At 41.0% G+C, this 27,828-nt stretch overlaps 1 protein-coding gene and 1 long non-coding RNA gene across 2 annotated transcripts in view; one reads left to right on the plus strand and one right to left on the minus strand.

The window, feature by feature from the left end:
- ptprga (protein tyrosine phosphatase receptor type Ga) overlaps positions 1-27,828 on the minus strand; it is a 281,211-nt gene that overhangs the window by 120,714 nt on the left and 132,669 nt on the right. The window lies entirely within an intron of this gene.
- Positions 18,891-20,509, plus strand: LOC116374201 (uncharacterized). Its single transcript, XR_004210017.1, has 2 exons — positions 18,891-19,336; positions 19,819-20,509. It is a non-coding gene; the product is annotated as an uncharacterized LOC116374201 (long non-coding RNA).

The raw sequence follows: 27,828 nt of genomic DNA on the forward strand, positions 1-27,828 counted from the left end.
TAGTGATGGTATTTGGTAAACTCAGGCTGTGCCTTTTACTGAGGAGTGGCTTCTGTCTGGCGACCATAAAGGCCTGATTGTTGGAGTGCTGCAGAGATGGTTGTCCTTCTGGAAGGTTCTCCCACCTCCACAGAGGAAATCTGGAGCTCTGTCAGAGTAACCATCGGGTTCTTGGTCACCTCCCTGACCAAGGCCCTTCCCCCCCGATTGCTCAGTTTGGCCGGGCGGCCAGCTCTAGGAAGAGTCTTGGTGGTTCCAAAATTCTTCCATTTAAGAATGATGGAGGTCACTGTGTTCTTGGGGACCTTCAATGCTGCAGAAATGTTTTGGTACCTTTCCCCAGATATGTGCCGCAACACAATCCTGTCTTGGAGATCTATGGACAATTCCTTCGACTTCATGGCTTAGTTTTTTTCTCTGACATGCACTGTCAACTGTGGGACCTTATATAGACAGGTGTGTGCCTTTCTAAATCATGTCCAATCAAATTAATTTACCATATGTCATGCTGGTATAAAGGATTTGGAGACAGGGGCAGGAATACAAAAAAGGGTTTTTTAATACACCCAAAACAAACACGTATACAAAAACACTGGGCTGTACCCAAACAAAAGAGCGAGGATAAACCTTGTTGAACGACACAGGGCGTAATACACAATATATAAAGCACTCAGCATAACAGCTGCACCAGCGCATAGGTACTCACGCAGCCAACGGACATGGGAACCGAGGGCACATATATGGCATACTAATCAGGGGAAATGGGAACCAGGTGTGTGTAATCAGACAAGACGGTCCGGGGTTGATGATAATGAATCCCGTTCAGTGACACCTAGAAGGCCGGTAACGTAGACCTCCGGAACAGGTGAACAGAATGAGCAGCAGTACCGGAGGGATCCGTGACACCACAGGTGGACCTCAATCAATGTGCAGAAACATCTCAAGGATGATCAATGGAAACAGGATGCACCTGAGCTCAATTTCGAGTCTCATAGCAAAGGGTCTGAATACTTACATAAATACGTTTTTTTTTTTGTTGAATTTATTATAAATTAGCAAATATTTCTAAGAATCTGTTTTCGCTTTCTTATTATGGGGTATTGTATGTAGACTGATGAGGAAATGTGTTTATTTCATCAATTTTAGAATAAGGCTGAAATACCTTCGGAATACTTTCTGAATTCACAGTAAGTTATGGTTTACCCAGCTTATAGGCCTGCCTCAATTGGTTTTGCACCTTTAGAGGGAGACATCTGGCCTGGCTATTTGATTGGCTGAGAGCTGATGTGAGGTGTATAGACACCACTGATAGCTGGGCATGTAGATGCAGTAGAGGCTCTGATCACAGGCACTGAGGCTCCTCACAGGCCATCAAAGCCCTAGCATGGAGATGGAAATTCATGTTTGATGGAAGCTCTAATGGGTACCAATAAAACTGATCCAGTCCCTGACACCATAAAAAATGCAGGCATGAGCCAGTAAAGATGAAGCTACTTTACATATAGCCACAAGCAGTGGAGATACATATTTAATGCTAGTAGATTCTTTTGAAGTAACTGTCCAGTGAAAATCTCACTTTTAAAAGTTAATGTTCTGTTAACTCATGGTCAAATATTGTTGTTGACTTGCTATTGGCTCATAGGATATGATGTCATGTTGGGTCATTGGCTGAGCTGACCAATTAGCAGCCATCTCGCATTAATATTTTTAATGAGCAGTATACACCTACATCATCGTGTTGTTGGGGTTTCCCCACACCACGCACACATGGAAAAGCAGCTTTTTAACATATTTAATTACATGTTTTTTGCAAGGAAAACTATTTCATTTATATTGTAATTCATTATAGGTAATATGGCATATAACTCTGGAAACACTGGACAGTTACTTTAAAGACCCAGCAGCATCAAGTGAGGGAGCTCATATGTTAACAAAACAAACCTTTTACAATCCCAGGAAACATTCCAATGTCTCCATGTGTCGATAGTAACAGCCCTCAACCAACATGCTTGTTCAACTCCTTTACTTCTTTGTCATTCAGATGCCCTAGAAGAGCTATCTATTAAGCCCGACCAAACTGTTCAGTATCAGAGGGAAATATTTTCCTATCACTCCCAATCCCTAACTAAGCACATTTGGGTAAAGAGGTAGAGGGGAACGGGGAGGAGCAGGGATGCTTAGTCCAATGGAAATGAGGAGAGAGAGTGGACTGTGTGTGCTGTCACTCTGATCTTAACAGCCCCCACATCTCTGAGAGATGAGAGAGATCAGGTATAATTAATAACGTTCAGGCCACTCCAGGTTCTAGTTAAACCCACCTCTCCTCGTGCAATGGAGGCTTCTGGGGCTTTCAGCTGCTACTGCTCTACATAATGAGGTCTGAAGCAGTGGTGGAAAAAGTACCCAATTTCCATACTTGAGAAAAAGTAGATACCTTAATAGAAAATGACTCAAGTAAAAGTGAAAGTCACCCACTACTTGAGTAAAAGTAAAAAAGTATTTGGTTTTAAATATACTTAAGTAACAAAAGTAAATGTAATTGCTCAAATATACTTAAGTATCAAAAGTAAAAGTACAAATAATTTAAAATACCTTATATTAAGCATACCATATGGCCTGATTTTTAATTTACGGATATCCATCAGCTCAGACACAGGCATAATTTACAAACAAAGCATTTGAGTGTAGTGAGTCTGCCAGATCAGAGGCAGTAGGGATGACCAGGGATGTTCCCTTGATAATTGCATGAATTTGACCATTTTTCTGTCCTGCTAAGCATTCAAAATGTAATGAGTACTTCTGGGTGTCAGGGAAAATATATTGAGTAAAAATTACATTATTTTCTTTAAGAATGTAATGGAGTAAAAGGTAAAGTTGTCAAAAATATAAATCGTAAAGTACAGACACCTCAAAAAACTACTTAAGTAGTACTTACTAAGGCTAGTTTCCTGAATTTCCACCTGTCTGACATGCCCAAAGTAAATTGCCTGTTACTCAGGCCCAGAAGTTAGGATATGCATATAGATAATTCTGAACACTCTGAAGTTTCTAAAACTGTTAAAAGATTGTCTGTGAGTGTAACATTACTGATATAGCAGGCAAAAACCCAAGGAAAATCAATTTTGGAGCTCAGAATGAATTCCAAAGCAATGCTATTGAAAGATCTAATTTCCGCCTCCCAGATTGCAGTTCCTATGGCTTCCAGTAGATGTCAACAGTCTTTATACAAGGTTTTAGGCTTCTTTTTTTTATGAAGAAGTATTTGTAGTCATTCCAAGTTGAGCGCCAGGGCAAAGGTAGTCTTTTTATGGGTGTGAACATGGGTGCGCTTTTCCTTCTTTTCCCTTGATATTGAACATAGTAATCTCCATCTGAAATATTATTGTGTATTTAGACAACCTGAGGATTAATAAAAAACATTGTTTGACTCGTTTGGACAAACTTTGCTGGAAACATTTTGGAATCCTTTGAATGCATGTTGAAGGACTGGATTATTGAATTCAATGGCGCCAACTAAATGGCGTTCTTGGGATATAAAGAATGACTTTATCAAACAAAACAACCATTCATTGAGCAGCTGGGACCCTTGGGATTGCAAACAGAGGAAGATCTTCAAAAGTAAGTGATTTATTTTATCGCTATTTGTTATTTCGTGATGCCATGCTGGTTTGGAAAATATGCTAATGTGAGGCTCTGTCCTCAGACAATGGAATGCTATGCTTTCGCCGTAAAGCCTTTTTGAAATCCGACAACGCAGTTCGATTACAAAGATTCTAAGCTAAAGAATCATGTATAACACTTGTATTTTCATGAATGTTTAATATTACGATTTTGTATGTTGAATTTGGCGCACTCCGATTTCACCGGATGTTGTCAAATTTGATCCCGCTGGCGGGATCTCTGCTCTAAGGGGTTTTAATGTATGTTTACTTAAGTACAGTCGTGGCCAAATGTTTTGAGAATGACACTTGTATTAATTTTCACAAATGTGTTTGTCCACCCGCCTCTTGAGGATTGACCACGAGTTCTCAATGGGATTAAGGTCTGGGGAGTTTCCTGGCCATGGACCCAAAATATTAGTGTTTTGTTCCCCGAGTCACCGAGGTGCTCCATCATGCTGGAAAAAGCATTGTTCGTCATCAATGGTTGGGAGAAGTTGCTCTCGGAGGATGTGTTGGTACCATTCTTTATTCATGGCTGTGTTCTTAGGCAAAATTGTGAGTGAGCCAACCCCACACATGAATGGTCTCAGGATGATTTACTGTTGGCATGAAACAGGACTGATGGTAGCGCTCACCTTGTCTTCTCCGGGCAAGCCCCAAACAATCGGAAAGGGATTAAATCAGAGAAAATGACTTTACCCCAGTCCTCAGCAGTCCAATCCCTGTACCTTTTGCAGAATATCAGTCTGTCCCTGATGTTTTCCTGGAGAGAAGTGGCTTCTTTGCTGCCGTTCTTGACACCAGGCCATCCTCCAAACTTATTTGCCTCACTGTGCGTGCAGATGTGCTCACACCTGCCTGCTGCCATTCCTGAGAAAGCTCTGTACTGGTGGTATCCCCATCTCGCAGCTGAATCAACTTTAGGAGACGTCCTGGCGCTCACTGGACTTTCTTGGGCGCCCTGAAGCCTTCTTCACAACAATTGCATCATCTTCCGGCACCGACAGAGATGGCCGCCTCGCTTCGCGTTCCTAGGACACTATGCAGTATTTTGTTATGTTATTTTGTTATGTTATTTCTTACATTGGTACCCCAGGTAATCTTAGGTTTTATTACATACAGTTGGGAGGAACTATTGGATATAAGAGAAACGTCAACTCACCATCATTACGATCAGGAATACAACTTTCCCGAAGCGGATCCTCTGTTTTACCCACCACCCAGGGCAATGAATCGGACCCCGCAAGCAAACCAAAACAACGACGCCGTAAAAGAGGCAGACGAAGTGGTCTTCTGGTCAGGCTCCGGAGACGGGCACATCGCGCACCACTCCTCGCCAATGTCCAGTCTCTTGACAACAAAGTAGATGAAATCCGAGGGTAGCATTCCAGAGAGACATAAGAGACAGTAACGTTCTTTGCTTCACGGAAACATGGCTCACTCGAGACACGCTATCGGAGTCGATACAGCCAGATGGTTTCTTCACGCATCGCACAGACAGAAACAAGAATATTTCTGGTAAGAAGAAGGGAGGGGGGTATGCCTTATGATTAACGAGACGTGGTGTGATCATATCAACATACAGTGGGGCAAAAAAGTATTTAGTCAGCCACCAATTGTGCAAGTTCTCCCACTTAAAAAGATGAGAGAGGCCTGTAATGCTCATCATAGGTACACTTCATCTATGATAGACAAAATGAGAAAAAAAATCCAGAAAATCACATTGTAGGAATTTTTATGAATTTATTTACAAATTATGATGGAAAATAAGTATTTGGTCACCTACAAACAAGCAAGATTTCTGGCTCTCACAGACCTGTAACTTCTTCTGTATCGCCGCTGTATCGCCGCTTGGTACGGCAACTGCTCCGCCCACAACCGTAAGGCTCTCCAGAGGGTAGTGAGTTCTGCACAACGCATCACCGGGGGCAAACTACCTGCCCTCCAGGACACCTACACCACCTGATGTCACAGGAAGGCCATAAAGATCATCAAGGACAACAACCACCCGAGCCACTGCCTGTTCACCCCGCTATCATCCAGAAGGCGAGGTCAGTACAGGTGCATCAAAGCAGGGACCGAGAGACTGAAAAACAGCTTCTATCTCAAGGCCATCAGAAGGTACAACAGCCACCATTGAGTGGCTGCTGCCAACGTACTGACTCAACTCAAGCCACTTTAACAACGTAAAAATTGTTGTAAAAATGTATCACTAGCCACTTTAAATAATGCCACTTAATATAATGTTTGCATACCCTACATTACTCATCTCATATGTCTATACTGTACTCTATACCATCTACTGCATCTTGCCATCTTGATGTAATACATGTATCCCTAACCACTTTAAACAATGCCACTTTTATATGTTTACATACCCTACATTACTCATCTCATACATATGTACTGTACTCGATACCATCTACTGCATCTTGCCTACACCGTACTGTACCATCACTCATTCATATATTTTTATGTCCATATTCTTCATTCCTTTACACTTGTGTGTATAAGGTAGTTGTTGTGAAATTGATAGGTTAGATTACTCGTTGGTTATTACTGCATTGTCGGAACTAGAAGCACAAGCATTTCACTACACTTGCATTAACATCTGCTAACCATGTGTATGTGACAAATCAAATTTGATTTGAACTGCTGAGGACTGGGGTAAAGTTCTTGATGATCTGATAAATGGTTGATTTAGGTGCAATCTTACTGGCAGCAATATCCTTGCCTGTGAAGCCCTTTTTGTGCAAAGCAATGATGACGGTACGTGTTTCCTTGCAGGTAACCATGGTTGACAGAGGAAGAACAATGATTCCAAGCACCATCCTCCTTTTGAAGCTTCCAGTCTGTTATTCAAACTCAATCAGCATGACAGAGTGATCTCCAGCCTTGTCCTCGTCAACACTCACACCTGTGTTAACGAGAGAATCACTGACATGATGTCAGCTGGTCCTTTTGTGGCAGGGCTGAAATGCAGTGGAAATATTTTGGGGGGATTCATTTGCACGGCAAAGAGGGACTTTGCAGTTAATTGCAATTCATCTGATCACGCTTCATAACATTCTGGAATATATGCAAATTGCCATCATACAAATTGAGGCAGCAGACTTTGTGAAAATTAATATTTGTGTCATTCTCAACACTTATGGCCAAGACTGTACTTTACACCACTTGTCTGAAGGTCACATCCTGGCAGAGTGGAGGAAGATACCAGACAACAGGTGAGACTGAAAGACTGTGAGGCCTGGGCCCAGGGCCTTCTCTCTCAGGGCAATTTGAGATGAATGATGGGATAGACAGAAAACCTGGGAACATTCTGATGCTCAGGTGGCACTAATTACATTATATCTGTTTCATGTGTGTCTCCATAATTAATGTCATTATTAACTTTAAATGGGGCACTGAGAGTACAGACTAAAAAAAAGAGAAGATGAGAGGAAAAACAGAAGGAGGAATTCAGTCTACTTTTTATTAGGTTGCGTTTTCATGTTGTGCACACATCTCTGGCTCACCCATATTAGTGCCATGTTTACTAGTGACACATCTCTCACACACCAACCAGTGCTGAGACTTTGGTGTCACATGTTGTTTTTTTGCAATCCCAGCAAAAATGCAGACTAAGCTATGCTCCCAAAAACAGATAGAAAAATATGACCCACAAAAAAGGAACAGGGAAGTTGACTCTGCGATGCATTAATGCAAAAAACCTGAAGTTTACAAACAGGCTTGTCTTGGGTAAATGGGGCGAGCGTGTTTGATAGTCAGTCTGTAAACATCCTGTGAGAAGCGAGCATCAGGCGCTGACGGAGACACAAGGAAAATGGGTCACGAGCTCCTTTTCAGAAAACAAGGAGTAAAGAGAAGCCTAGTCAAAAACACATTTACTACAAGGACTATAAGACTTCATACCACAATGACTACCACCCTGTAGCACTCACATCTGTAATCATGGAGTGCTTTGAAAGGCTGGTTTTGGCACACATCAACTCCATCATCCCATACACCCTAGATCCACTCCAATTTGCAGACCACCCCAACAAATCCATAGATTACACAATCTCAATTGTACTCCACACTACCCTCGCCCACCTAGATAAGAGGAATACCTATGTGAGAATGCTGTTCATTGACTACAGTTCAGCATTCAACCCTGGGACTGAACACCTCCCTCTGCAACTGGATTCTGGACTTCCTGACGGGTCGACCCCACCTGGTGAGTGTAGGCAACATCACCTCCGCCTCGCTGGCCCTCAACACGCTGACCCCCCTGTACTCCCTGTTCACCCATGACTGTGTGGCCAGGTACAACTCCAACACCATTATCAAGTTCGCTGACGACACAACGGTGGTAGGCCTGATCACCGGTGACGATGTGACAGCCTACATGGAGGAAGTCAGTGACCTGGCAGTAAGACAGTGGAGCTGTGGCTGCAGTGGAGCAGATCGAGAGCTTAAAGTCCATCAGCGTCCAAATCACTAAGGACTTAAAATGGTCCCTTTCACACGCTCTCACTTTAGAGAACGACCCATAAATCGGCCGAGACGATATATCGGGCAAATATTTTTCTAGTCTATCAGCCCTTCTCTATTAGCTTTCCCTCTACATAGCAAAACTGCTGCTATGTCAGCTGCCACTCACCGCCTGAGCCACGAGCACTGCATGCCTAGCTGGGAAAATCCTCATCATCAGCAGCAAGCTAGCTCATTCTCCAACAGAAAGATGGATTGACACAGTCATCAAAATCGAACTCCTGTTGCAATTATTAGTTTACTTAATTCACTATTTATAATGCTGGTGTCGACATGCCTGGACATGCATGCAATAAGCAAGCTAGCTAGCTATGTGTCCTGTTAGCAAAGATTACGATAACTACCCAGCTAGCAATGAGGAATCCCCCCCACCCCCTCTGTAATTGGGTGTCGGATACAAAATTACCTGATTTATTAATTTTAAATATTACGATTATACATTTTCCACATAAAAATTATACCCATCCACAAAAGAAAACATTTTGTCTCAGAGGAAACACCATACACCTGGTGGCCGTGTCAGCGTGCACACGCCTAGCCCGCCACAGGAGTCGCTACAGCATGATGGGACAAGGACATACCGGCCGGCTAAACCCTCCCCTAACTCGGACGACGCTGGGCCAATTGTGCATCACCTCATGGGTCTCCTGGTCGCGGCCGGCACAGGTCTCGAACCAGCATATTTAGAAACGCAGTTTGGACTGCAATGTAGTGTCTTAGACCGCTGCGCCACTCGGGAAGATCCATCCACAAAGTTTTTAATGCTTATCAATTGAATTGTAATACAATACAATGGTAATTGAATTTTTTGATCAAATAAATAAAATTTGGAAAATATGGATAAATAAATAAATAATGAAATGTTAATTATATAAAGCAGCCTGTGTAATCATCTGCCAGAGAGTAGCCCCAATCGGCTCTCGCCCCAAGTAATACATTTGAGCCAGATAACTCACACCGCCGAGTGCCCCGACAGATCCACTGTGCTAGCTGGGTAACCCTTTCATCTGTAGTGTTAGCTGGCTGGCTATATTAGCTACTATGCTACCTAGCTGGCTAGATAAACATAATGCTAAGATATCAGATATGAGCTAATAGCTAGCTAGCGTTAGCTGGTTATCATTTTGAACATGCCCCATTTTCGTCAATGAGCCATCTGACTTGTGGTGTAATGTTAACTATTTACTGGTGTGCTGATCTGACCAGCCACAATCGTACCTGTAAATTAACAGATGCGAGTCGGATTAGATGATTGTCGTAATAGGGAAAGAAGGAAGTGTTTTAAAATGCCTAAATAAAGGTTGCCATTAGTTTAGCTACCTAAGACCAAGAAAGCTGTAGATCAGCGCGTGTGTGTTCTCACTCCTCAAACTATGGGCATACAGTGCCCTCCATAATTATTGGGACATTTGTTGTTCTTTTTATGGCACCAAAAATATTGGGAGAAATTCACTTATGTGTATTAAAATATAGAAGAGTTAAGTATGTGGTTCCATATTCTTAGCACGCTATGACTACATCAAGCTTGTGACTACAAATTTGTTGGATACATTTGCAGTTTGTTTTTTGTTGTGTTTCAGATTATTTTGTGCCCAATAGAAATGAATGGTAAATAATGTATTGTAGCATTTTGGAGTCACTTTTATTGTAAATAAGAATATAATATGTTTCTAAACACTGCTACATTAATGATATTTGTGCGTGTGTAACTTTCTCACTCATTATTCACAATTCATTCTGGATTATCCGTAATCATGGTAGCATCCCAATTAATGCAGTGTTTAGAAACATATTCTACTCTAATCTGAAACACAACCAAAACAAACAGCAAATGCATCCAACAAATTGTAGAGTCACAAGCTTGATGTAGTCATACAGTACATACAGGCGTGACATGTTGGAGTGATGCTTATAAGCAAATGTTGATCAGTAGGCTGATAGAAGTCCCAAAGGGAAAGGAAAACAGATTGTTTGTCATCTGTAGCACCATAGACTCCACTGATCAGCCAAAACAAGCTCAATAACTCAATGCATACACAAACTCCTATTGAATATGCATTCACAACCACAGACCACGTGTAACCACACCAACCCAGGACCTCCACATCTGGCTTCTTCTGTCTGTGATAAAGCACTTTTGTGGGGAAAAACTCATTCTGATTGGCTGGGTCTGGCTCCCCAGTGGGTGGGCCTGGCTGCCAAGTGGGTGGGCCTATGCCCTCCAAGACCAATCCATGGCTGCACCCCTGCCCAGTCATGTGAAATCCATAGAATAGGGCCTACTGAACTTACAGTATTAAATTGACTGATTTCCTTATATGAACTGCAACTCAGTAAAATCCTCGAAATTGTTGCATGTTGCGTTTATATTTTTGTTCAGCATAGCTTGGTAAAAAGAAAGTTAAATGATTGTTTGATTAGAAAATGTATGCATTAATACACAACTGTCTCTGGGAAATGTTGCCATCAAAATTGACAAGTTAAAGGATATTAAATATCTGCCAAAAAATCTGCCTCCTTGACTCCATACATCAGTATTGGCATCGGCCCTAAAAAAAAATCCCTATAGGTCGTTTTCTAACGCACAGTTGTGAAGAAGCCTCTTCCCCCTCAGGAACTTGAATAGGTTTTACATAGGCCCTCAAGTCCTCACTGCTTGGTAATGCAACAGCACCGCCCACGATCACATGGCGCTACAGAGGGTGGTACGGACAGCCCAGTACAGCACTGGGGCCGAGCTCTCTGCCTTCCAGGACCTCTATATCAGGCGGTGTGAAGGGAAGGCCCGGAAAATCGTTATAGACTCCAGCCAACCCAAGCCATAGACTGTTCTCTCTGCTCCCTCATGGCAAGCGGTACCGGTGCATAAGTTAGGCTGCTGCTGCTTATCATACAGTATATCCTGATGCCTAGTCACCTTACCCCTATACATATCTACCTCTATCACTCCAGTATCCCTGCACATTGTAAATATGGTATTGGAACTGACCCTGTATATATCTTCTTACATTCTCGTGTTCTACTTATTTCTTAGATTTATTTCTTGTGTGTTTTTGTTCTACCTTATGTTATTTTTTTGCGCTAAATTGATATTGATCACTACATTGTTGGGTTATGAGCTTGCAAGAAAGGCATTTCACTGTACTTGTGCATGTGACATAAAAAACTTCAAACTTGATAACTGAGCTTTGGATATGGGTTTGAAAACGTGTTTCTTTGTAAAACAACCCAATAGTTGTGTCCCTTTGATGTAGAACGGATTACCTCCAGCAGTAGGGGTCAGTATGGAGGGATAACCTGCCATGCTAAGACTTTTTGTTCTCTGACACATGTGTGGAAGTTATTAGGTCTGTACATAAAATACTTCCCTCCCTTCATTCACTGTGAAAATAGCACAAAAGGTAAACAGCAAAAACGTCGTTTCATCTCCCTTGTATTACCTTCCAAAAGGCCAGAGTGATTGCACCGCATTGATTCCTTTATTATTCTGATGACATTTTGCATTTTGGCGGTTCAGCTTTCTCCCCTGATTTCAACTGCTGATTATTCCGCATCAGTCGGGGCTGATTTGATGAAAGAGCCAACAGAGTTATTGCTTCCCTCAGTCAAAGTTATTACCCCGGCAGGCGCCTGCGCCTGCTCTCCACTATACTGTTGAGAGAAATAATAAGGCAGAGAACTGTGGGAAGCTTATGACACCTCAGCAGATGGCTGAGACAGCCAGAGTGACAGAGAGGAGACCCTGCAGTAGGACTCTGTGACACCCCGCTTAGCCCTGCCACAGCTACTGTTGACTCACTATTTGTCAATCTCTCTTTGAGTGAGGATGTTGTAGAGTTTCTGACACAACTTTCACCTGCAGCAGCTAGCTACAGGAATGACAGGTAACCTGGATATTATCCCATCTTCTTATTATAATCAGCTACACACAGTTACACCACCAGATGCCATTACACAAACATTTTATTTATTTATTTAACCTTTCTTTTTATCAGGGAGTCATACTGAGACCAAGGTCCCTTTTATAGATGAGCCCTGAATTACATAAATTACAGAAAATACAAGCAGAAAGAAAATCACAGTCATAAAAAACAAATACATTCAACAGTAAAAATATCCTCAATCAGCTTTCTGTATTGGCCTAGAGGCACCACAACATCAAATTTAAGAACATGTTGAAGATTGTTCCACAAATAAGGTTCAAGGAAACTAAAACCTGATTTACCCAACTCAGTAGAGACCAACAGACTTTCCAGAGTTAGCCATCCCTGAGACAGGGTGTGGTAACATGTTTGTCTAAAGTTTAGTAATGAAGTTAGGTACAGTGGGACTTTTTGTAAAAGGGCTTTATAAATGAAAACATAGCAATTTATCAACCTATGTGACATCAAAGAGGGCCAACCAACTTTCTGGTAGAGAATGCAGTGATGAGTTCAAAAATGGTCGCCCATAATAAAGCGCAGTGCGCTATATTAAACTGCATCTAACGGCTTTAATGACATGGCAGCTGCGTTCATATACTGTAGATGATGTCACCATAGTCTAGGACCAATCGGAACGTCGACTGACTAATCTGCTTTCTACTATTTAGTGAGAGGCAAGTATATTTCTATTCTCAGCTTCTTAACTAACACATCAACATGCTTTTTAAAAGACAACTTTTCATCTATCCAGATATTTGTAAGCAGGGACACCCTCCAAAACAAATATGCTTCAATCATCAGTTAGTTTTATGCACTCTAGAGAACACCATATACTTAGTTTTACATGCATTCAATTTCAGTTCAATACAGTTTTTCTGTAATACAATGAAGGCAGACTGTAGTTCAGATAGAGCCTGGTCAACCATGGGGGCAATAGCATACACAACAGTATTATCGGCATACAAGTGCAGGTCACAATTTTTTTACCAACAAGTCGATATTGTTAATGTTAACAGTAAAAAGTACAGGACCCAGAATCGACCCCTGTGGGACACCTTTAGTAATATCCAGGAAACCTCATTTAACACCGTCAGTAGATACGCACTGAGTTATACCTGTTAAGTCATCTTCAAACCCGTTACATGCAGCCTGGTCTAGGCCAATTGAGGAAAGCCGCTGAATTAGCATTGAGTGATCAACAGTATTGAAAGCCTCTGACAGGTCAATGAAGAGGGCAGCACAATGTTGCCCTTTTTCCATACAGTTAACCACATGATTTAAAACATCGGATGCAGCAGAGATAGTGATATGACCTGGCCTAAAACTGAACTGATGTACATTTAGAATACATTTCAAAGATAAGAAAGCTCTTTGCTTAGAATTAATCCATGTTTAGAAATAGGGTGATAATTATTTAGGTCACAACCGTCACCACCTTTGTTAAGGGGGAGTACTTGGGGATAATACCAGATATTATCGTCAGGAAAACAATATGCGTTAAAGATTCAGCAATCAGGGGGGCAGAGAGCTGCAGTAAAAATGGGTCAAGCATAACAGCCCCAATGGATTTCTTTATATTTTTTACATCAGGCATCTAGCACATCACAGATAGTAAATTGTTGAAATTAAAACTAAGATAATTAGCTCCTTCTCCTCAGAATTAACAGGCCAATTCAGCACAATTCAATTCACACATATCACTGTAATGCTCCAAACCTTTTAGGAGAAACCATTCATCCCCTCCCCATGTCTCTCTTGAGACTGAATGAGGAGAGACGATAGCTAGTAATGGACCGGTTGAGATGGCTATTGAGAAAACGGTTATTATAGAGAAAACGGTAAGGCCATATTACATTCAGAGGTTCTTGTCCATTTATGGACATCCACACATGCACACACACACCCACACACACACACACATAGCGATATGGTGTGAGGTTGACTATCCCTCATACAGGCCACCATTTCCCTGTCAAAGCATGCTCTCATCAGCATGATGAATTATTTACTCTCGTACTCCTAAGCACCTTGGCTCATTTTACATTATGTTTGGAAAATCAGGAAATGGAGTGATTAACTATTTTGAGATGTCCCCACCTAGTATAAGTGCTGCATTAGTTATGTGCCGTGTGGCTGTTGTTCACCTATTTTATTTCCTGTCTGTCTACCCACTGGTGGGTCTTCGCAGACCTACTGTCATTTCACGGTGTATGCTTTTGTCAATTGAGAGAGGTACTTTGGACAGGGGAGGGAGGCTGCCAGCTTCTGATCTGGAAAGTAGGCCAACACCAGGATCTGAGGACATATATCCCAGCCTCAGGGACACACACATACCAACCAGGGAGTCTGACGATGCAGGGACACTAGGGTATGTATATATTTGTGTTTGTGTGTGTGTGTTATAGCAAATATGATCTATATTGCTTTCTAATAATTTGCTGGTAAGGGGGCAAACACTTAAAAATGGGACCTACTAACACTCCACTAAGGTCAAGTCTGTGCTAGTACAAATATTGGAGGGGGCAATATCATAAAGCAGGGAGCATGGGGTTGATTCAGAACAGGAAAACTAGGGCATTCTCGGAATCTCATCTGCACATTCCCTCCTCCCCAGCCCTTTTGTGAAACAGTAACAGTCTATTAAACGCACAGTCTAGTTACAAATATACCGCAGCTGGAGAAGACCCACTTTAAGGTACTGTAAGTGTGTTTTGGAGTGAGCATCTGGATGCTTTCTTTACCTCCGTTTATCCCCCATCTGCCAGGATTAGAAACCACCAACGGTGCCTGCACGCCTTCATTATTCAAACGCTCCACTACAAAAATGAGCACTTATTCATTAGGCTTATTTACCCTTTAATAACACAAAGGTCTCTTAAAAGCATCCTCCTTTTGGACCCTTTACACTTAACTACCTAGCACAGTACAATGATGTGTGAGTGTGTGTGTGTGTGTGTGTGTGTGTGTGTGTGTGTGTGTGTGTGTGTGTGTGTGTGTGTGTGTAGATAATGAAAACGCTCCCTTATTTTATTTGCTAGACAAGCAACCCAGGGATTTCTCTGTTGTTCTAGGCCTGTGGGTTTACCTGCATGAGCCTGAATGCCAGTCCTCGGCCTATAGCTGTGGCTGGAGGGAGCATTGGAGGTAGTAGGAGAGTGAGTGTGTGTATGTGTGTGTGCGTGTGTGAGGAATTGCAGATAGCTCGTGTGTGAAATTCATGCAGAGCCCCCAAGCCCTCCATGTGGACACTGTCATCTATTCTCTGAAGCCCTGTCGCATGTGTACGTCGGGGCTCTACAGGGAGGTTCTATCGCCTGAGCGCCAGTCTTAATTAGCGACCTTCTATGCTCCTCCAGCTCATCTCAGAGGTTCTCCTGCTGCTACTGTCCAGCCATAACACATCTGTCCTGGGCCACACAGAGAGCCACCCAGTCCCCACCACCACTATCCCACTTCAGCCATTTACTGCACTAGTTTACACTAGCAATCATCTCCCACTGCACACTGGGGACACACAGGATTCCATTACACATCTAAGCTAATTAGGGAAGATGGTGGAAAAAAAGGAAATGTGTAAGGGGGAAAAAAACGAGTGAGCAGCTGCCTACAGAGCAGTGGGTTTTGCCATTACGCAACATGTGGACTCTCAGTTATGTAATTCCAATGGAGGTGTTGAGTAACTCTGTGTGAGCAGATGTGATAAGACCAGATGTGAACTCCTTTAATTGAGTAGATATTTTCTCACTGATTGAATGAGGCCTCTAAAAGCCCAGAAGTCACTGCCTATGCTGAATTTCCCTAAGGACTCAGTTTACGGAGATGAAGAGTTGCTAGCTCCACCCATACACTAATGCAGCCTTGTCTCTCTCTCTCTCTCTCTCTCTCTCTCTCTCTCTCTCTCATTGTTGGGAAAGAGCTTGCAAGAAAGGCATTTCACTGTACTTGTGCACGTGACCAGCTAAAGTTCCTCAGTGCACACAAACAGGCCTACAGGGATTCAGAACTGTTTTAGTACGCCTGTCTGGGATGATTTCCAAATGACACAACACTGGAAATAATATCAACAAAAGTCCAAGCACAACTACTTATCACAGAACCCTTTGAGATTAGAATAATGTATTTATAGCTGACACTGAGCTACCCTTTTGCTGTTAAGTGGGCATTCATGACTACATATTATACTGTGTGGTGCATATTGGCCACTCTGCAGTCTGCAGTACAAAACAATCCCACACATGCTGCTGGGTTACTCATTAAAAATGTACTGGCCAGAAATGTCTGTGTCTTAAAAGACAATTAAGTGAGCGTGGCACAAGCAGGCCTGGATTAAAGCTTGGCCCGGTTTCTCTGGTCTGCATGTGGAAATCAATAGGCACTAAGCGTTGCAGACTAACAGCATGCTGCCCACAATGTATCTCTACATTTGGCTCTTCCAAGAAGACACCTTCTACCTCATACAATTTGCATGGAGCGTGGAACAGAAATGTCACACATGCACAGGATAATAACGGAAGAGTGTACTGCAGCATTCCCTAAGAGGACTGTTGTCGCTTGTGTCATTTCCTGTTCCTGTTAGTCTATAATGTGGCGCTCAGACAGAGAGAAAAATGTTCTGTTGTGGAGAGGTTCTGTGGTAAAGCTGGTTGAATGAAAGGTCATTCAACATTCAAGGGTTGAGAAAACACATTGGGTGTTTCTCAAAATGCATACTACTGTGCTCCGAGTATGCAAATTGGAACACAAGAGGGTCAGAGTATAAGCCCAAATCAATGTATGCGAAACGAAGCACGGAGGGCACTTCTCGAATACATACTCCATTTGTACATATTTTGAAGCATGCATCAACACAAGCTTCAACTGAAAGTATGTTAAGACATATGACGCAACCATGTAAAAATATTCATGAAATCAACGGGGGCAATTATTTGAGCTGAAGCAAGAAAAAATCAACTCTGACTTCGGAATGAAATGTTGCCATGTCAAATATCATATGTTGCCTCACTACAATATTTTATCTTGATACATTAATAAATACATGTTGTGTTAATTTTGGCATGGTTACCTGCCTACAATACCCACTGTAATGTGCTTAGGTTGTCAGTCCATAGTAAGTCAATAGAGCTACTACTTTTAGCTAGCCATATAGCCATGAAGAATTGTTAGCTAGCTACCCATGAAGAATTGACATCTACCTTGGATAACATTGGTTTTAGGTCATTTTTGCCTGTTATACTATCTGGAAAGCTACATTATTACGATTCACATATACTGTAGCTAGCTGATAGTTATAAGGTAAAACGTTTGCTTTGTGTTTATCTTGTTTCATCTCTATTGTCATTGTCCTGGCTAGAAGAAGAAAGGTTCAGTGAATGGGTAAGTCCATAGTAAGTCAATAGGGCTAACTGGCTAGCTAACTACCCACGAAGAATTTAAATCTACCTTGTATAAAATAATTCTTAGGTCATTTCTGCCTGTTTAACTAGCTAGCTGGCAAGCTAGATTACGATTCACATATATCTAGCTGATAATTATGAACTAAACATTTCCTTTGTGTATATCTTGTTTAGTCTGAAATGGGAGATGCAGCGTGAGGTAATTCAGTAGAGGGAGTGCGAGTACTTCTAAAATTAAATGTTTTATGCGTTCTCCACACTCTCGTCCTCACAAGAACGTACTCAAGAGCGCGTCCTCTGAGAATGCACTTCGAGCATGAGAGCGTGGAGCATGTTAGTATGCATATTGAGAAACCCATTATGCACAGATGTAGGATCTTAATTTGAGCCAGTTTGCTACAGCAGGAAAATAATCCTGCAGCAGAATGAAATATGAATTATTATGTGGATTATAATGAATTTACATTTTTTTTTGTAGGTGTGGAATTTTAAAGTGGAAAACACAAGAAGCCTATATAAAACCTTGAATACACTAAAAGTTTGCATTTCCTGCTGTCCAGAAAAATGATCAGAAACAAAATAGTGATCAAATTAAGATCCTACATCTTTACACAGCTGTGTGACACAGTTTTTTTTGTCTTAATGAGTTATGTAAAATGTTCCGTTTTATAATCATGCAAGTCATCAAGGCCCAAGGCCTAACACAAAGCACATCATACCAAAACAATTTCCTGCTGTATCTATTTGCCATTCATTGTGATGCTCTAACTAAGCCACGGCCCTAAGAGTTCATGCTGCAAAAAATACAGGCTCCCTTCTAATTTCCCCCATCCAGCAGTGACGCCTTCACTCGGACTGAAAGGTCAGTCTGATAATTATTTGCTTCTGAGCAGAGCCCAGCGCAGCTCTATGTCTGTCTGTATTTCTGTATGTCTGGCTGTGTGTCAGTCTTTCTGTAAAACTGTGCTGTAGTGCCCTGATACATCAGCCACCATCCATCATTACTCCATCCAGAGTCGGGCCGAGCAGAGCTAGTGCATTAAGACATTTCATTTTAGCAGCCGCTAACCTAATTAGCCCGGTACCCGAGCATCTCTGCAATCTAATAACTAATTAGCATGAGTCCAGCTTGGCTGGGGCTAGGGATGAGGAGAGAAAAGAGCCGCAGGCAACCCTCCTGTCCTCCCTTCCCCTTCCCTCCTCTCTACTCTCTGTTTTTGTATTTCTTTCCATCTCCATCTCTCGCTCTCTCTCTCTCTTAGAAAACAATGCAGGGGGACGCAAAGGGGGATCTGGTCATTTTTCTTTTAAGTAGCAGTTTCTCAGGAGACAGAGGAAGGGACATGTTCCAAGAAAAACAAGGGGAACAGAGCCTGGGGAGGCTGGGCCAGAGAGAGAGAGAGAGATGTGAGATAGACGAGAACTGTCCTCCATTCTTTGATCCCAAAGAAAGGAGAGCTGCTTCAAGACTGTCAGAATATAGGGAAGAGGTGGGAGAGAGAGAAAAAGGAAAGAAGAGAGCGATATCCTAAAAAGGGAAACATATCATAAAAGGGGGAAGAGGAAAATAAGAGAACAGGGCTGTGTGTGTGTGCTGGTGTTTGTAATGTGCTATAGAGGGCTTGCAGTTGCGTCACAAATCACCAAGCAACCGCATCAAGCGCCATGTTGGAAGATCAAACTCAGTCTGTTGGGAGTCCTCCAATTGTTCACATGGCTGGCTGTGTTTTGCTACCACAGGAAACTTCAGGAAGACAATCCATTATTTCGTTTTTTATGAGGACCAAGAAGACAAAGGCAGTGGGAGAACCTATTCAAAAAAGTAAATATATTCTGAAAATGATTAAAATCAATGTATTATTAGCAAGCTAGCTAGCTACTGAAACTTGGTGTGCAGGCTAACTAAAATTACCTTATATTGTGTGCTAGTTAGCTAACTTTACATACTGTATAGCTAGCTACATTAATTAAATATCACCAGCTTGCTAACTTCATATTAGCTATTTAGCTATCTTGATGTATTTATCGTTGTAACTCCAACTGCATTTGTAGCTAGGTAGGTCGATAGTAAACAGCCATGGAAGAGGGTGAAAGGATTAGCTAGCACTTCCAGCTGTTAGAGAAGGGAGAGTAGGCTACTCTGGATAGGGTAGGTACCTTTCTGGGTGGACATTATGAAACTATTCTCCAGTTCCAGTCCCTAGTGAGAAAAACTGAGGACTGAGAGATATAGCAACTAAATAATCAGGGCTGTCTAACTTGAGTATAATGGAGCCTGTTTCTTTGGGATGTTTCTGTCCTCAGATACAGAGAGCCGTTAAACCCTGTCTGCAGATGAAGAGGTTCCAATGAATGTCCCAAGAGAATAAGGGTACATCCTTGTATACCATGGATTATATCTTTACCTATATGTGTACCAAAAAATACAGTTTTCAAGTCACACAATGTATAAACCTATTACAAATGGAGCAGGCCAACCCTGCTGGGTGTGCACGCTTCTGATCCCAACCCAGCACTAACACACCTGATTTAATGTATAAAACCTAATTAGTTAATAATCAAGTATCAAGTGTGCTATTGCTGGTCTGGAACAGAGGTCTGCTCACCCAGTAGATCAGGATTCAGTGGAACGAGGTTGGCCACCTCTGGTATTTACTTTTTTTGTTCACCTGAAATTATTCTTTAGTAATAATAGCCTACTTGTTACTAAGATTTCTGACCTTTACATACAGTACTAGTCAAAAGTTTGGACACCCCTATTCATTCAAGGGTTTTTCTTAATTTGACTATTTTCTACATTGTAGAATAATAGTGACGACATCAAAACTATGAAATAACACATATTGAATCATTGTGCATCTGAAGCAAAGAATAGCTTACTGTAACACACACACGGTTTACCTTTGTTCAGCTATATGTTCTCAATTTAGAAATGATACCAGTAGACAATGTATGAGGCTAATCCTTATAATAAATGTTGTATATGCATTGTGCAGACATTACATTTTTTTGGTGCAAATCCAACCCTTGTAATCTAGGTGGTGAAATGTATGGAAGCAGGAGATGGATCCTTAGCTTAAAACATACACACAACTACTACTACCAAGTCTAATGCCAGATACTTTTCTCCAAGAAAGTCACTTGGAGGTGCCACTGTGAAAGTGAAGATGGTTTGCCCAAGGTTACCACAACATTTGGGTCATTCTATAAAAATGGTGGCTTTTTGAACAGCCAATTTTTACACATTTATTTATTTATTTAATCAAAACTTAAAGTCAGATAATAGTTAAACCCTTAACATTATAAATCAACATAAATGACAGCTTAATATATTTTTATATTTTTACCACATTTACATAGAAGAATGCTGGTGCTGCCTTTTGGTCACTGGTGTTACCTATATTTTAGATGACATTTCAGCCTTTGTCTTTAATTTGCATATATAATCACAGACTGAAAAGGTTAATGATAATACTAATAAATTGGTTGGATTAGTAATAATTTACTGTGTAAAGTTCTATTGCCTGACATTTTTCCACTTATACTATTGCATTTTTTGTAACATTAGAAATAACTGAGTTTGAGTCATCAAAATTGAATGATCATATCCTTAAAATGTTTACTAACGAATGTAGCAACAGTTAGATTAAATTGGCCAACGCTGATGCCAGAACACCAATATGCCATACAATAACGTACCAGTGACGCAATGTGAAACCAGTGACAAACATAAGATTATTTCAAACACATTTGATCAATTTATTAGTAATAATTTTTTATTAAAAATCATTTCAGATTTCATAAGATGGGTTGATTTAATATGAACAATAAAATTAGGGTTATTGCTCAAAGATTAAGACCAAAAGACGTTCACTCTCTTTCTTTTTTGACTCTCTAAATCCTTTAATTAAGTCTAGTGTTTTTGTTTAAAGTAGGCTGCTCTGCGGTGTGGGTCAGCATCACTGCACTGTCTGTAGAGTCTTTGCTTTTCAGCAGCATCTAAATTCTATCAAAAGGAAAGCCATATTATGTGATTAGAATATTGAAATAATAACGTAATAAAATGCTAATACGTTTTTTATATATATATATATATATATATAATTGTTAAGGGTTTTATAACGTTGAGAAAAAAGTTTGAGAAAAAAGAGAAAAAAGTTTGTGATATTGATTGTCACTGGCATTATCGTCATGTCACTGGTGTTACCAGCAAGAACAGTAACACCAGTGATGATAACACCAGTGACAAATCTGCAGACAAGATGGCATATCTAAGATGGTGGTCACTGTAGCTCAAACCACACTTCTTTAATTGTGAATAAGTCACTTAATCATGCAATTTGATCAATAATTGTTACCCAATTTCCTTTCCCCTTACTATAAACTGTATATCACCAGTGACACATCTTAAGTCCTTGCATGAAATTAACAAGTTAATCCTCAAATTGTTAACATATGAAGAGAGAGTGCACTGTCACCGTGTGTTTTTCAAAACAGTTCCGTCTCCAATGATCCTTTGACCCAGGAAGAATTTGTCAAGGATGTTGCATTTTTTTCAAAGTGGTGGATTAGATACTTTTTAACACCAGTGACATGAAATGGAGGGACAGCTATTACTTGTAAATGATTTGTAATATTTATTTGATATTTTTGTTTTTTAAGTAGTCCACTAAAGTAGTAGTAGTCCACTAAACTAAAATACTCTCATTCGTATTATGACACAACTGAAAATCTGTCACTAAAACATGACTGAGGGACAAGCCAATTTCATGGTACTGACCATGCTCTACAATATATATACTGTATATAAAAAAATTGTAATATAACTGTTACATATTTTTTATTAATAATAAAACACTTTAATTAAATCAAAACCAAAAAATGTTGTGTCATTATCTCACACTTAAGTGTTTTTCCTGGTGAATAAGGTCGGGACAGGAAAGCCACCATTTTTGTAGATGCTATGGTAAATGTGTTTAAATTGTAAAGAAAGAAAATAGTTGGGCTTAAGAAATACTAATTGCTGGATTACAAGGTATCTAGCTAGCTAATTTTGGCTAACTTAGTGTTATTGTTAACACCTGGTTAGCATAACAGCTAAACTAAACTCAAAATCCATCAGACGTGACTTACCAGTGATGAAATGATCTTACCAGACCCGTTACTGACAGCTGTGTGGGTTCAGGTCTTGACGGGCAAAAAGTTTTTTTCTGACAGTTCTTGAGTCTTATCTCATTGGTGTCACCGATGGTGTTCCACGATTGCGGAGAATCTGTAAACATGTTTCTTTCCTGCCTTGTTAGAATACTCTAAAGAAAATGATTGTGGTTTTGAATCAACTAGTTTTGGGCACTGTTTTCATGCAGTTTCTGGTAGCCATTCGGCTGTTGTTCGAATAATTAATGCGGTGGTATTCCAATATGGCCGCCAGGAGGCGTTGTATGTCAACTACAAGCCCTCTATACAGGGACACAGGCCTCATCTCTCCTCTATGAAATCCCCGGGCCAACCAGAACTCCCCTGGGTGATTTGCCTACACTACAGATGCACAGTCTCCACCATGCATCGCAGCGGCACTGCCGTCCACATCAGCAGACAGGGGCAACGTCATGAAAAATGCATTAAAAACGCCCGGGGGAAGGGATGCAGAGTGATACGCAACTATACAGAGATAGACAGGGAAGGAGGAGGGGTGGAGGAGGGGGGGGGGGGGGTGCAGAGTGATAAACATCCATACAGAAAAGCTCAGGAGACAGGGCTGAGAGCATGGTAGACGCTGGTGCTTTGTTGTGCATGGACAACTCTCCAACCTCTCATTTACACAAAGTCTCTGGTGAGGATGGACCGTCTACGGGCAATACAAACAGTAGGATGAGTCGCTGTGTGTCTTATATGGATCGCAATGTGGCTTATATCTCCCTCTGCTTATGCCTCTCACTCTAGACACTTTAGCACCGTTTCTCTCTGATTGTATTGATGCCCTTGCCCACTGGTCCAATCAGCCAGGCCCGTTAGTCACAACAGGCACAACTGTTTTAATCTCAAAGGAGAATTCATCAACAGTGTTTTTTATTCATCTATGTTTGCAGAGAGACCACAGACACACAGATGTTCTCTGTCAGTGGGGATCACCATGGAGATGGAACACAAAAAAAAGGCTGCTTTTTTATTCCAGTAGGTGGACAGAAAAAAAAGGAGAGAAGGCTGGAGGGCAGTGTGCCTTGGTTTCTATGCCCCTTGTACCCAATCTACACATCCTCCTCACCCACTACAATCCTCCCTCTCTAAATCCTTGGCTTACGATCAGTTCCAAGAAGATCCCCATGCAGCCTTTCGCCTGCAGGGTTGACCCCTCCTCACTTTCAACCGCTGCTCCAGTCCTTCACAGACAGGAGGAGGATTAGAAAGCTGTGGGCAGATTTCTAGAGGTGATATCACACGGGAGGGGAAAGGGTATCAAATATTCGGAGGTGACTCACAGAGGGAGGTCTTCACGGACCCCAGTTCCACACACATAACCATTACTGTCTGTTCACGTAGATAAATAGATCAATAAAAAACACCATTGATGAATTCTCCTCTTAGATTAAAACAGCTGTGTCTGTTGAGTATCTGTGACTCAGGAGCCTGATTTAAAAAAAAAAGTTTTGTTTTGTATATGTGTGACCCGTTTCAGGAAACTTCCGACTTCACAGGAGAGCCGTTTGAACAGATTTTTTTGTTTGTTATCAAAATGCGTTTTTTTGGGCAGAAATTACTTCTTGAACATGTGAACTTTCATGTGTCTTAATAACAAACGTGTATGCCATCTGTAAATTCAAATAAAATTGTTAAATTACGAGCCTTGTAGGTTAAGCCACAGAAAAAGTGAGCAACCTTCCCACTAGCCATGATTGGCTGAAATAATGAGTGGGCTGGACATGCTGAGATAGAAGTTCGGATCGGTCTGCCATAGAAGCTTGTCAGTCTGTGTTGGTCATCCTGTAGAACGCAGCTTTTAAAAAATATACTGTGTAATGGAGCTGCATAAGTGTGGCTCTCCACTTTCTGGAGGATCAAGTTTTGAAATCAGTGGAATTAGAGTATGGTAGCTGAAGAGATGGCGGAAACACCTGTCTCCGGATTACATCTTCAATCTAAGGGCAACCGTGGCATGGCATATACAGGTACGATAGTCTGGCGTTAGCTAGCTACATTTTCAGATATGACACGTTTTCTCATTTTGACAGAAAGTGGTTTTAATTCAAGTTTCCCAGAGACGTTTGCTGTTCTAGTTAGAGCCTAATGTTGGGTATTGTTGGCACTTTATTCATTGTTGTTTAACTAGCTAAAGTTAGCTGGCTGGCTCGTTAGCTAACATTACATGTATGATCTTAAACGTTGTTTACCTAGCTAGGTTCATTGTTTACCTAGCTAGCTAGATATATGTCTTAAGCTAAAGTGTACTGTTATCTAGCTAGCTAACGTTAGCTGGCCAGCTCCCTAGCGGAGGTTATTATTCATTTCCCAGGGCTGTTAGAACTTGCTAGAACTTTGTTAATTGTTATTTAACTAGCTAATGTTAGCTGGCTGGCACATTAACTAACGTTATGTGATGTGTGTACAACACCCGTTGAATATGGCCGGTGTCAGTCAATGTCTGCAAAAAACATAATGAAAAAGTTGCCAGCAGGGCTGGTTATGCTGTTTTCATGTTATCCAGATGTCAAAATAACATTGGCCCTTTAGCTAACGTTATGTAACGTGTGTACAACACCTGTTGAATATGGCCGATGTCAGTAAAGGTCTGCAAAATAGCGCAATGAAATTGTTGCCAGCAGAGCAGGCTGTTTTCATGTTATCCATAGGTAAAATAAATCAGCGGCCAGAGCGTCAAGTGTGCTGTCCATGAGCGAAACGAGATGGGTGGTGCTAAAGCTTAAGAGGGTGTGAACGATGCTGAATATGTGTAGACAAAGAAGAGCTCTTCAGTAGGTACCAAAACATTCAAAAGCGATTTTCCAAAAGTGAGTTTACAAGTTGATCAACTTTCAAAGCATAATTATTTTCCCTTTGTTCCTCAAATGCTGTGTATGATATAGCATTTTGCAGCTCTGAATTTCTACTTTTATCCCAATGTAAAAAACACCATTTCACATTTTGCTACATAAGACCGAATCCAGTTGGTGAGTCACATATACTAATGTTTTTCAAAGAGTTATGGGGAAAGGGATGGAGTATCCCCTGAATGTCTCTGCCTGTCTCTGCACTGAGTTCCACTTGAAATGGTGGATGAGTTAATAGCCGTGTATGTTGGGTATCTGTGACTCAGGAACCTGACTGAATGCAGAGACGGCGGAAGTACAGCAGGGGCGCCGGGGGCGCCGCCGGACCCTCTGATTTGCGCACCTTTGAAGTTCAGATGGGAATAGTATCTGTTGGAATAGTAATTGAAGTCTGGACACAGACTGTGGGCCTCAAATGTAACCAATTAAAATATGAACTCCTCTGCAGTAGGAGTGTTAAATGCAGTAAAATTATAGAAATGTTAATTTTGTCTCAGGATCAGGAGGGGAGAAATACGATTTATTTCTTTAAACATTTTTACAGAATGTGAAGTTGACCTTAGGAAGCGTGTTGTGTAGCCTAAATGTGCACTTTTCATCTGCAACATAAAAGCTGATATTATTTAATTATCAACCAAATCAAATATTAATCCAAGATGAACTGAAATACTATCAGAAATATTTTTCTTAAAACCATGCAGTCAAACTGACGAAAAATCTCCCCGGTCCTTAAACGTTCTTGCTCCGCGAGAGAAGCAAAAATGAAACAGAAAACTTCATCGATGTCGAATAGGTTGTTGATGATGCATTCATTCTATCGATTTATGACATTCTGGTGAGCAAGGCTTTATATACAGTGCTTTCAGAATGTATTCATAACCCTTGACTTATTTCACATTTTCTTGTGTTAGAGCCTGAATTCAAAATTACTTTTTTCTCACCCATCTCCACCCAATACCCCATAATGACAAAGTGGAAACATGTTTTTTTAAATTAGTATGTTTTTAAAAGTTAGTATTCACACCTCTGAGTCAATACATGTTAGAATCACCTTTGGCAGCAATTACATCTATGAGACTTTCTGGGTAAGTCTCTAAGAGCTTTTCACATCTGGATTAAGCAACATTTGCCCATTATTCTATAAAATAATTATTCAAGCTCTGTCATTGCCAGAAACCATTTTCAGATTTAGCCATAGATTTTGAAGTAGATTTAAGTCAAAACTGTAACTCGGCCATTCTGAAAACCACTGTTGTACTCTGCCGTTATTTTCCTGTTTCTGGCTCGCCTATTAGCTTGCATGATTCTTGCCATTCTCCATCGACCTCTCATCAACGAGCTATTTTCGCCCACAGGACTGCCACTGACTGGGTGTTTTTTGTTTGTCGCATCTAGACACTGTCGTTTCTGTGATACGACACACCTGGCACCGACGATCATACCAGACTCATTCGCTTAGGTCACTCGTTTTGCCCATTCTAACGTTTCATGGGGTGGAGTACCTAATAAACTGGCCACTGACTGTATATCTTGTCAAAAGCTCAACGTGACTGCAAACAGAGATCTGTATATAAGGACAAGATGCTCATGTTTCTGCCCTAACAACGGGAGTCGTTGTCCCAAAAGCAGAAAGGCAGGCAACAAGCTTAGGTCCAAAATAAGCCCATAGAAACGCATTGGGCTTACTTTGGAGAGATTTTGCAGCAGAAGAAGAATTTAAGTTTTATGTAAATTAGTCGTTTGAATTTGTTGATCAAATGTGGGATATGATTGTTTGGTTGCAGGACGCAGGACAAAGGGTCATAATCTGGGGCATGTGGTCACCCTAGTTTACGGTCTTACTCATAGTTTGGCAGCATACATCAGAACCGGGGTCATGGCAACCTTCGCTTTAAAATAAGTAACATTTTCCTGGAAAAGGTATGATTGCCACTAGAGGTCGACCGATTATGATTTTTCAAAGCCGGTACCGATATCGATTATTGGAGGACCAAAAGGTCGATACCGGTTAATTGGCCGATTTTATTTATTTATTTGTAATAATGACAATTACAACATTCCTCAATGAACACTTATTTTAACTTAATATAATACATCAATACAAATCTATTTAGCCTCAAATAAATATGAAACATGTTCAATTTGGTTTAAATAATGGAAAAACAACATGTTAGAGAAGAAAGTAAAAGTGCAAAATGTGCCATGTAAGAAAGCTAACGTTTGAGTTCCTTGCCCAGAATATGAGAACAGACTTCAATATTCCAAGGTA

Source organism: Oncorhynchus kisutch, linkage group LG5 (assembly GCF_002021735.2).
Source record: "Oncorhynchus kisutch isolate 150728-3 linkage group LG5, Okis_V2, whole genome shotgun sequence".
Classification (NCBI taxonomy): domain Eukaryota; kingdom Metazoa; phylum Chordata; class Actinopteri; order Salmoniformes; family Salmonidae; genus Oncorhynchus; species Oncorhynchus kisutch.